The following is a 12,868-nucleotide window of genomic DNA, read 5'->3' on the forward strand; positions in this document are numbered from 1 at the left end:
TCCTGTCTCCCATGGTCTTCTGGTGACCTCCCATCTTTATCCAGCACATGTTTGAAGTCACTAGGACTTGTTTTTCTATTGAATGATTCTGAAGAACAACAGTCAGCTATCTCTCTTTCATTTTCTTTTTGCCTCCTGTATCCCAGTCTGGCTTCAAACTTGTTAAGCTGAGGATGACATTGCCTCTCTCATCCTTCTGCTTCCACCTCCCAAGTACTGAGACCGCAGGTGTATGCTACCAGAGCTGGCAGCTAAACTTTCTCCGAGGGATACCAAGTTGTTTGATATAGGCTGAAAAGTATTTTCTTGTTCTACTGGGAAGAAAATTGGGGATTTAAAAGTGTGATTGCCACCAGCTCTCCGACCGTGTGTGGGTTCTACCTCTCAACAGGCCAGAGTTTCATCATTGTCCTGACAAAGTAGAAGGCCGACACCCAAAGGGGTTAAGGGAGTCAGACAAAGTTGAGACCACACAAAAGTACCCAGGGAAATGACTGCAGAGCAAGTTGTCATTCCTTCAGACTTTACAGATACATATCTCTTTCAACTCGGATTACCAGTTAATAGAAGTAGGCTTGTTAGGTATCACTTTGGGTGTTTCCTAGGTGTTATTAATAAACTTGATAGCAAAATATTTGTAATGAAAAATTACCAGAAAATAAGATAGATTTTTCTCTATTGTTAAATGCACCAAGGAAAAGATTGAGTGAGGGATTTTTTTAGCATAACATGTATGGTTAACCAAAGGAGCTAATCCTGTGGTATGTTCAGATAGGATTCAACTTGTTAGAAGAAAGAGACTGGTTAAGTAAATTATATTTCTAAAATTGTGTTATTGCAAAAGCACATTTCTAAAAGACAAAATTAAGTGATTCAATTAACATGGAAACTTATTTCAGGATTTTCTTTAACTATTTTAATGAAAAATATTAAATATATGCCAACACAGAACAATAAAGTGAATTCCATAAGTCTTCCCCCAGTTTCAACACTCATGGCAACATTTCTTTAGTTCTAGGTCCACCTACTCTCTTTCCCATGTTAATTCTAGGGAGAGTTTAGATCTCTATTAATTCTTTAGTATATTTATCTTTAATTATAGCAACTGAAAACTAAACATGAAGTCATGGTTACACCAAAACTAGCAATGATCTTAACAGCATGAAAATCTCAGACAATATTAAAATCTTCAATATTTCACAAACACTATTGAATTTTATACTTTAATTAAATATTCAAATACATCCATTTTTAGAATTAGTTAACATGTCTTAAGTATGTTTTAATGTGTAGTTTTCAGTGGCAAAGGGGATAAAGAAAGTCCAAGTGGAAGTTTTAAATAAACCAATATGAAGTCATTTGAGAAGAGGTAGAGCATTCAGAAAAACACAGAGAGGAGAAGTTAGGAAATCGCTCATGTTCCCCTAAGGCTAACAATCTGTTAATAGTTAAAATTTCATGACAGGTATTGAGTATGTGGTTTTTCTTACTTGGGCCCATTGATGGCAACAGTTAAGTGAAAGCAACTAACATCAAATTTCTATCCCAACTTACTTACAGATTACTTAACACGGAGATTTAGAAATATTAAAAACATTCCCGGAGAATTACACAATGTAGACTTTGGATAACAACTGAACATAAAGTTTAACTTAATGCTCACTAGAAAACACAAAAGATAGATAGAAAATTTTGTTTGTGTGAGTCATAGGAGAAGTCCAGCTGAAGGAGCCTTCATTTTTATTAAAGCTTCTTATTTATTTGTGTCTCCTGCTACACTCAACCAGGGTGAGTCATTCCATTATGGCAGTGTACATACTGTTAGCATCTGGACAGTATCTAACCTGGGTCTGTAAGTAGTGTCTCTGACAGTTGCCAATAAAACCTTGAGTCTTTGTGATGTACTCTGAGAACACTCTTGTGGTTAATCATTAAGCTAACAGTTCTGGCGTGTATAGACCCCAATGGGCATCTTTGAGAGCCATGTGTACTGTCCTGAATGCTTGTTCTTCTTCACCCTAAAGAAGTAATATGTAGAGTGTGGCTAGCTATTTTTCATAGTTGGAACTACTTCTAAAAGAAGCACTACTTGAAAATATATTTCCACTAAGCAGAAATGTGAAGCCTTTGACGGTCGATCTCCACTGTCACCATGACTATTGGAATTACCTAGGAGACACACCTCTGGAGTATCTGTGAGAATGTGTTCAGGGCAGTGTAACTGGGGAGAGAAGACTATCCCTGAATGTGGGAGATACCGTTCCATGTATTGGGGTCCATGGATGAGCAGAAAAGGAAAGACTGAAGATACCCCCTTTCCTCTGCTTCCTGATCTGCTGAGCTGTGAGCAAGCAATTTACATTTTCAATGCCATGGTGATGGACTGTCCCTTCAAATGTCAGTCAAAATATGTCCCTCCTCATGTAAGTTGGTTTTGTCATAACAATGAGATGAGCACCTGACACAAAGCCCCTTAATACACCATGTAATAAGATCATCTTCTCGCTTCATGATTCAGATCCTCAGAGGCCCTGTTTACTCAGTCTATTCTGACATCACACAATTTGTATTTATAATCACAAATTTTTAAAGCTGTTCATATTGTCTATTTACTTCCATCCCCAGACTCTAATCTGTTTTAATGTATCTTATCACATCCCTTTCCCATCTTTTCTGAAGTTTTCATTTTTTATACAGTATGCTGCACTATATATTTCTATGCATTTCTATCAATCAATCTCTTTATCATCTGTCATCTTTATAGTTTTATGTCCTGTGGTTTCATTTTTTTCTTCTTTGGAATTATTTTTTAACAGTTTGTTTCTTTTGGGTGTACTACAAAGGTAATAGTAAAGAAATTAAACATGATAGTTATGTTATAAAGTTGCTCTATTCAGCAAGATGTCTGGAAAAAGACAAGCCAATGATCTTCTCCAGCTGTGGATTCTGGTTCAGCATCACAGGGTTGAGGATCCAGACGAGATTTTGTGATTATTACTCTCTCCCAGGTTATCTGAATACAGAGGTTGTTATCTCACATCTTGAATAGCAAGGCTATGGGTAAAATCTCTTCACATTATACAACATCAGAAAATATTTATTTTATCCATGAAGCTGGCCAAGCTCTTGGGATTCTTTGAGGGACTCTGGAGGTGGAGTGATGGCTCAACGAAAAACAGGGAAGAGCGTGATTGGGAGGAATTATAACTAGTTGAGTTATCACAGGCAAATGATTTTTTTTAATTAGTGTATGATGGGAAATTTCTAGAATCTGAAGTTCCATGTAGTCAAACAGTTTTAGTGATCATTTGTATAAGAACACAATTGAGATTCAATCCTACAACTAAGATCTGAGAGGAAATCAGTGATGAATAAACCAATAAATTAGAAACTACTCAATGTGAGTCTGCCAAGCTGGTGTTTTGGGGTATACTTTAAGCTTGAGCAATTTGAACTATTGGTACAATTTAAAACAAACAAACATACTCAAATCCAATGATATAACCAAACCCAAATAACTCTGATAGTGATATATGCTATCTGAAAAAATGCAGTAGGATCTAATGTGGACCTCCCAATAGTTGTAAACAAAACAGGACTATACTGGAGAAAACATGAGGTATGGGGTTCTTTGCTGTCCCCCGCCCAGATCTGGGCATATTTAACTACATGATAGCAGATGGGTCACGTCCACCCCAGAAGGTCAGTTTGTTCCAAGCAACATTAAAACTTTCTAATTCATTTGGACCTTGGCAGGAGGGAGATCATGAGCAAGGAAGTCAGGACTACGAGGGCTGCACCCACCCACCGAGATGGTGGGGCTGATCTAATCAGAGCTCACCAAGCCCAGCTGGACTGGGATGGAAAAAGCACGGGATAAAACCGGACTCCCTGAACATGGTGGACAATGAGGGCTGCTGAGAAGCCAAGGACAATGGCACTGGATTTTGATCCTACTGCATGTACTGGCTTTGAGGGAAGCCTAGCCTGTTTGGATGCCCACCTTCCTAGACCTAGATGGAGGGGGGAGGACCTTGGACTTCACAGAGGGCAAGGAACCCTTATGGCTCTTTGGACAGGAGAGGGAGGGGGAGTAGAGGGGGGAGGGGGAGGTAAATGGGAGGCGGGAAGGAGGCAGAAATTTTTAATTAAAAAAAAAGCTCTCTAATTCAGTTAGCACAGATGAAGAAGGGATGGTTTTATCCCAGTCTGGAAGATAAAAATGAGACAGATTTAATTCACAAAGATCAGAGTGAGCCGGTGTGGTTTCTGCCTTTGATAGGACCTATATAGTCAGTAACCTTGATTGGTCGAGGGACTATTGCTCAAAACTGCAAAAGCTAGTGTGGCCACAAACAAGGCTAAGATTGCATAAGGAAAATTGGTCCTGCCTTAACCTACTCTGACACCCAGCCATATCAGAATTGTGTTTTGGCTCTGGACACATGCTTTAAGGACAGATCACAAACTTAGGTTCAGAAGCCACTGAGAGACCTAGAGTCTAAACCATGGAGAAACGCTGAAAGTAAAGAGTTTATGCAAAATAAAGAAAAGATTTGGCTATGACTGTACATGCATGGTTGTGAAAATTTTCATGTTATGTTTTCAAATATCTGAAAGATATCTAGGCAGGCAGCATTAGGTTTGCCTTTTGCAGTCTTGCAGAAATAAACCAGACCCCATAGTTTCCCACTATAGGGGGAACAATTTCTGAGCCACATAAATATTATCTGTAGCAACTAGAGTGTGCAAAACCTAATGGACTTCTTTGGAAAGGAAATGAATTATCTGGCTCTGGTGGGCATTTAATTAGAGTTCGGAAACATTGTGATGGAAAATGAAACATTGGCTTCTCAGGATCCTCTTTGTCTCTGTCCGCTCATTCACTCATGCACTCATTCAGGTGACTAAGTTATTCCATCGTCCTGCCCACATAAGAAGTTTAATTGAAAAAGCATTGTTATAGCTTCAATCCAATTTATTTAATAGAAAGGGCAAAATACTACAAAGCTGGTAAATTATTGTGGCTTGTTAAATGTATCTCTTAAGTAATGAATGCTGGACAATTTTGCATAAGAAGTAGCTCTCGGTTCATGGAAATTCTGACGGATCAACTTTGCTGCTTATTAGCTGTAACCTGTTAAAATTCAACCAAGACCAATAAATATAAGAATAGAGATAGTTGCTGAGTGGCTTATGAAGCAACTTTCCTGAGCAGGGGTTTCTGAAGATGGAAGATTCGAGGCATTTCTTACCAGAAAGGAGGTGGTGGACATGGGAAGAAAACACTGTTGGAAGGAAAGAGTCAATTAGGATGGCTTTTTCCATCAAAAAGATAAATCATTTTTTCATATTTATTTATTCTTGTAGCATTGAATTGAAAATTGGGTGGGTAGTTTCAATCTCAAAATGATTTATCGAATTACTGTTTTTCCCATTTTGCTTTTCTTGTGTTGAATGGTTATAATTTTGGGTTAATTAAGAACATAAGCATGGATGTTTCCTTTGTATATTCTCTTGAAAGTTTTAAATTTAAATTAGTTTTACTGCCAGCCAACATAGTTACATACATTAAAACATAACTCAATTGTCTGAAATAGAAAAACTAACTTAGGCAAGTTGAAGTTTATGAGTTTTTCTTATTTAAAATAAGCTAATTTTCTTTAACATCTTTTATAAAATTAGGTTCAATATTATCCCAAGATAAATTGTGTTATTTGTGGCTTTTGTGAATGGTGATGTTTCTCTGATTTCTTTCTCAGCTTCTTTATCATTTGTATATAGGAGGGTTACTGATTTTGGGGGGGAGCATGTGGGTGGGGGGAGAAGGGAGGGTGGAAGGGAAGAAAGAGAGAAGGGGAAAGGGAGGAGAACTTGAAATAATTGATTGGATAGTCAAGAATGGTGGAAAGACAGAGATAGAGAGCAAAGAAAGAGATATTTTGATTGAGGGAGTCATTACAGGGCTAGCCAGAAACCTGGAACTAGAAAAATTCCCAGGAATCCACAGGATGATCCCAGCTAAGACCCTAAGCAAGACTGGAGAGGGTGCCCGAACTGGCCTTGCCCTGTATTCAGAGTGATGTCACCATAGAACCTACATCCAGCAACTGATGGAGACAGGGGCAGAGACCCACAGCAGAGCGCTGGGCTGAGCTCCCAAAGTCAAGTTGAAGAGTGGGAGGAGAGAGAATATGAACAAAGGGTCAAGACCATGAAGGGTACACCCGCTAAAACAGTTTACTTGAGCTAAGGGGAGCTCACCAACTCCGGCTAGATAGGGAAGGACAAAGCTAGATCCTCTGAATGTGGGTGAAAGTTGCATGGCTGGGGCAGACTGAGGGTTCACTGTCAGTGGCACCAGGATTTATCCCTACTGCTTGTTCTGGCTTTTTGAAACCCATTCTTTTTGGATGGATAACTTGCTCAACCTGGATATAGTGGGGAGGACCTTGGTTCTTCCTTGGAGCAAAGTGCCTTGCCCTCTCTGGAGAGTGATTGGCGGTGGGGTGAGGAGGAAGCTGGAGGAGATAGGAGGAAGGAAGGGAGTGGGAACTTGGATTGGTATGTAAAATGAAAAAAGATAGTTTGTTTTATTTTCTTAAAACAATAATAAATAATAAAAAATTAAGTTACATAATACCAAAATAATCTTAGAAATCTTTTCTCAGTGGTGTGTGTGATGTGAGAAACATCTATGTAGAAGAGAGTATCAAATACATAGGCACACTCTGGGACCCTCACTGCTCAATAGTACTTCCTGTAGTGATAAAAACAGCTGATTTCCAGACTGTCCAACAAGACAGCTTTTAGACATCTATGACTGTTGAGTCTGTGCAAATGGGTGAAAAAAATGTAACACTTACCAGTACCTCTGACAAAATATAGCAAAGCAGTCTGAAACATATAAACCAATATTGAGAGAAGATAAATGACAGGTCATAGCCTGGATGTGGTTTGGATGGATGGATGGATGGATGGATGGATGGATGGATGGATGGATGGGGAGACAGACAGATATTCAATCTGATAATTTGCATCTTAAATATACAGTGCATTTAAAAAATTTAAATGAAATTTATGAATAAAGTGATCAGAGTGTTTGAAGAGACATTTCACAAAAGAAGAGCATAGATCAAAAAATGCATAGAGCAATGTGCTGAAACATCCTAAGGTACCGATTGAATAACTGGAGCTTAGGAAGTTTGGCCATATTGAATGTGGCCAGGAGTGTGAAAAACCTCAGCTCTCACACACAAACAACAGGAATGTGAAAAGCTTCAGTAAATTCACATATATTTTGACTGTTTCTCAGTTTAAAAATGTATGTACAACCTGACCCAGACATTTACCTAAAAGTTATGAAACACAATGTCATGCAATTAATGCATATAAATATCCATGATAGATCTTTAAGATAATAGCTAAAAATGAAGAATAATGCCTCGGTGGGTAAGCAGATGAGCAAATTAAGCTGTGTGCATCTTCTAGAATACCACTGAAAGGCTGGAAAGCATGAAGTCTCACTATACATAGATGGATGCTGATCTTCCCTATGTAAATTTCAAAACCTCTCAAAAGTCCCTCATTGATATCATCCATGTTTTGTGGAACGGGCAAGTGATAGAAGTTACTGACTCTGATTTTTTAAAGAGGCACTTCACTGACAACAAATTCTTGACCAGGAAATTATGTGTCTTAATGCTAATCAGTGATTCAGTGACTTCACCACTCCATCAAATGAAATATCTTTGATGAATATAGTCACCATTTGTGGAATAGAACAAGCCATTATGTGGAGTAAATAATCGCATGCAAAACCAATTCTACTGCGAGACTGAAGGCTTCCAAGTCAGAGAAGGAGGAGGAAATGGACAAGCGCTGCACAGAGAGTAACTTACGCTGCTAATAATGTATCCAGAGTGGCACAGAATGCAAGAGGACCGAGGAGGGCCTCTGGGGGAAAAGAGCGACAGGGTTAGCTACCGAGAAAGACAGGTGTCACTACAAGATATTTTTCTAAAACAACTTCAAATTTCACTCACCATCATCCTTCCACAGACTCTTTCGTTGTTTTGTGATCTACTTTAAATAAAGGCTCTACTAAGACACACACTGTTGCTCTGTGAACCTCATACTGTGTCCCCACGTTGTCTATTGCTGTTGTTTAATGAACATGTGCATTACCCTCTTTACTTCTTGGAAACAAACTAATAGACATTGTGGAATATCATTGTAACTAGGTGAAAATGTGTTACATTGTGTATGCTGCAGACTATTACTTTAACTATGTGAATGTGTATTACATTTGTTTCTGCTGCCTTTGTTAGTGATGTAAAGATGCGTTGCACTTGCTTGTGCTGCATTTGTTCAATTATGTAAAGACGTGCTGCATTTTTTTCATCTAGCCTCACTAGAGCACCTGCTTGATCTAATAAAAAGCTGAATACACAATAGCTAGGCAGGAAAGGGACAGTGGGGATGGCGGGCAGAGAGAAAAGTAGGAGGAGAAATCTAGACAAAGGGGGAGAGAAGGAGTAGGAGAGAACAGGAACAAAAGGAGGAGGACACCCAGGGCCAGCCACCCAGACAGCGACCAGCCCACTAGACAGGGTAGGACATGCAGAAGGAAAGAAAGGTAAAAAGCCCTGAGGCAAAACATAGATGAAGAGAAACAGGTTTAGTTATAAGAGCTAGCAAGTAATGTGCATAAGCTAAGGTCAAGCATTCATAACTAATAATAAGTCTCCAACATCTGGTTGGTAGTCTAAAAGAAAGTCTGGTACAAAGTGGGGTTAATATCTCAACAGGATTTCCTGTTCTTTACTCCAAACCTGGACATCTTGCCTTGCTCTATGAGCTTCAGCTACATCTCTCTTAAATTCTAGTGTGGAACAGGGATGGGGAGTAGTTGGGTTCAACGCTCAGCAACCATTTAACACTTAGGAGATGATGGCAAGGCATCCAATGGTCCCTCTTCCTTTCTTATTCAACAACAGCATGTCTGCACATGGAGAGAACTTTGCATGAAGAATGAAGGAGATTTTTCTTCAGCATGACGTAGCATTTTTCTTCTTCTGTACCCTTCTGGAATATACCAGAGACAGTTTTGCTAGAGGTAGGAATCTGAAATTCCCTTCTTTGGGGGCTTTCCAATCTTAATGCTTAGAAGACGTTGGCTTGCAGTTTTGAGATTAAATAACATTGTATTTCCTTTGATTCATTGCTTCCATAAACAATGAAAAACACAGCTATAACTATGAATGAGTTTTGTAGGCCCCGGGCTTCCCTGCACTGACCACACTGCCATCCGATTGCCTCACTGACAGCTGCATATTAACTGTATGTCAGCCATCAGTCATTAGGAGTGGATTCCCCTTCCCTGTGAAATCAATTTGCTACACAAAGATACTGGCAGACTCAACTCAACCTCACTATACTCAGAGTTTGAAAATTGCTAATAATTCCACTATAGAGTAACTTTTACCTTGGAAAATCTGAGTTGATATTTTTCTTTGTATCAGTTATTTATTTATTGATTGATTGATTTTTGGTTGTTGTTGTTGTAAATTCAATATAGCCTTATGTGATAGTAAGTGCAAATGCTCCCTAAATACATTGAAAGAGTAATGAGAAAGTAAGTAAATAAATAAGATAATCAGCCTGGATATATTAAAACAGTAAAAGGAACTATCACAATCAGAAGAGATTCAGGACAGCAATGGAAGGAAAAAAAATTTTAATCACAAGGGTGCATTCTGGCAATATCTATCCTTTCTTTTCCTTTTTGGTAGTTTCTTGTTTTCTTTCATTTAAATAACTTGTTTATTTATTTTACATACTAACCCCAGTTTCTCCTCTCTTCCCTCCCCAACCCCCACCCTATCCACTCCTCCTCCTCTGGCTCCAGTCAGAAAGAGGCAGGCCTCCCATGGACAAAGCCTGGGACATCAAGCTAAAGCAGGACTAAGCTCCTCCCCTTGCATCAAGGCTGGATGAGGTAATCCGAATATTTTCTTTGGAGAAACTTGATTGACACCAAAGTAATATATGTCCATGTCTAACTATTTATTCAAAGTATTGCACTATTCCTGAGTCATTGTTTAGGTTCTGCAGATGTAACAGCGAACACAATAGACATTAGCGTCTAACTTCCCAAAGCTCCCATTCCTGTGGATCAGAAACTTCGGTTCTAGACCACTATTTCCATGCCCTGAACTACAGCGTCCACGAAGCCTTTTAGGTTTAAAGCTGGCTTCCGTGTCGTCTCCAGGTACAAGCAGACCCCGCTGAGTTCCGAAGGTATCCATGGAAGATTTCTGTGTTTGTTCCCGCCTTCATTACTGCCACTTGTTGAGCTCCTGTGGGTTAGCTGATCCAGATCCCAGACTAACTGATCTCAGAGTTCGTAGATTATATGCTATCTAACAACTCTGTGAATGTTAATGTCCCTATCTTTAGCACTGAGTCTCAGGGAAATAAATATTGTGAGCGGAAGCCATTTAGTTGACTTATTTATTATTTTCTAATCGATCCATACTCCTTTGGCTTCTTCTACCCCACGCTCATCTCTATAACTGCACTAGCTCATTGCTACTTTAGGCTGAGTGCGTCTGTCAGTAGGCACACTTCCATTTTCCTGTGGAGAACCTGTTTTAGTCCATTTCCCTCATGGCAAGAAAGCTTACCCAAAACTTCACACTCACCAAGTGAATGATCTTGGAAGCACTTCACACAGGTAGTCCTGTTTAATCTTTAAAATAACTTGGTGTGATGGGGGCTCAGACCATCCACCTTTTCTGGGTGCAAAAACAAGAACTTTTAAAATAAGAACGTTTATATGACTCGCCCAAGGTCAGCCAGCAAGTATTTAGTAGAAAGAAGATGTGAACGCGTGAAAGCCTAGGTCCAGAGTTCCTGCTCTCTGGCTCTGTGCTGCCCTGCCTGTGGCTTTTATACCATTTCCTGTAATCCCCAGATGACCTGTGAAGTTAGACACTGTTATCTTTTTTTTTTTTTATTACAGACAAGAAAATGGAAACTCAAGGAGAAGAGGCCATCTTTTCAAATGTGATACCAACGAAGGGAAGGAGATGGGATGTGAACTAAGTTATGTATTCATATTTATCCCTAGTGCATGTTTGGCATTCTTGTTTATTTATCATTCTCTTGAGAACTAAGTTAGTGTGCAGACCTTCCAAGTCAGATATGCTCTCGGCACTGATAATACCAAGTCCATGCGCGTGTGAGCCTGTGGGTCAGGGGAAATTTATAATAATGATTTGGAACACAAATTGTGTCTTCAAATCAACTCTTTAAATTTATTTTTTCCCTCTAGGTGGATATTTATTAATAACAACAAAATCATTTGGGGGATTGTTGTTGCAATTTTTCTTTATGCTCATCTCTCTGTTCTCTTGTTTTCATATTTTGGAAAAGAGCTTCTGAAAAACTTTTCAATATTACTTTAGACTCCTACACTATGGAAAAGAATAGGAGGTTGATATTTTACCCATGAGACTTGCCCTCTGATGCAAAGAAGAATTTATGCAAATTGGAAATTGGATAATGATGGTGGGGTGTGGTCCAGAAGGAACATGAGCCTGTCTATGGATAAGGCTCTCAGCTTGGAGGCAATTTCAGGATTATTATATTGTCAAAGTGACTGGAATTTGTGGCCAGAGTAGCCAAGAAAAGGGGACTATGCAGATAAGGAGTTCTCAGAATCTGCACAGGGGACCTCTTGGGCCATTAGTTAATATGCTCATGAGTTCCGCCAGGTTGGGCAAAAACACTTCTAGAAAAAGAAGTGATACTGAGAAGTAGCGGGCTACTGGGTCCTTAAATTATCACCATGTGGGAACTATTGAAATTCCAGTAGCCAAAGTGTAGAAAATATTTAAGTTGATATTCTCATATACTAGCAGTATGCCATTGAAAGTAAAATCCCAAGCCTTGCAATACCTGGGGATAAATGGATGGAAATACGTGTAGGAAAAAACACATTAAAAGTTATAAACGCTGACTTATCTACTTATATAAAACAATTTTAAAAGTATAAAATTAATTGCAATTAGACAAGTGGTTGCCTAGGGTTCTGATGCTATTTGTATCAATTGTCAAAAATCAGAAAGCTGAATTCAAAATGGGAGACGCTGATGTTATGAAATTATACCTAAACAAAACTGAAACTAAATCCAAAATTTTTAAGATTGAAATTTTTTCTTTCCCCAGACTCCACAGTCTAGTGTCTACTGACTTCATCTGTACCCTGAGAGAGTACTCTACTCCTCTCGTCTCTCCATCCCCTTTACTCCCTTCCTGTAGCTGTTTATTGTGAGAATATAGTCTCTGTCCAAAATGTGGTATAGCTTTAAATAGCTTGCTAGCCAATGGTGATGGGGAGGTGTATTTATACAGTGCTGTTCTCTTGCTGTGCATCTCCAAGGCTCCTGGCAGGCCCAATGGGGCCACATGGTTTCTATGACAATACACTGCTTGCCATCTCTGGCTACGGCATGGTTTTCTTGATTTGCTGTTTTTCTCAGCCTGTAGTGTTAATGTTTGTGTTTCCTTAAGTAGGTCCTGGCTCTTCTCCACATCTTTCTGTTATTCTGTTTTGAGAACAATCACAACCAGTCCCTGATTTCTAATACTGTTACTATATTATGACTACCTAATCTATATTTATCCTGCAAATCTCCCTCTCCTGGGCTTCCCATGATTATCAGTTTTGTTTCCAGATAAAATCTGCATTATTAAGTATCATGGTGCAATGAAATAAACTGCATATTTTATAAGGTTTAATATTCATCCTTGTCCACGCTGATGTGTAAAAATAACAGAGACCTACATCAGTCAAATTCCC

At 39.0% G+C, this 12,868-nt stretch overlaps 1 long non-coding RNA gene across 1 annotated transcript; it reads left to right on the forward strand.

The window, feature by feature from the left end:
* The first annotated feature begins 5,223 nt into the window (after positions 1-5,223).
* On the forward strand, positions 5,224-12,195 carry LOC119803573. Its single transcript, XR_005283675.1, has 3 exons — positions 5,224-5,388; positions 9,911-10,000; positions 11,027-12,195. It is a non-coding gene; the product is annotated as an uncharacterized LOC119803573 (long non-coding RNA).
* Positions 12,196-12,868: the final 673 nt, after the last annotated feature.

Source organism: Arvicola amphibius, chromosome 17 (genome assembly GCF_903992535.2).
Source record: "Arvicola amphibius chromosome 17, mArvAmp1.2, whole genome shotgun sequence".
Lineage (NCBI taxonomy): Eukaryota > Metazoa > Chordata > Mammalia > Rodentia > Cricetidae > Arvicola > Arvicola amphibius.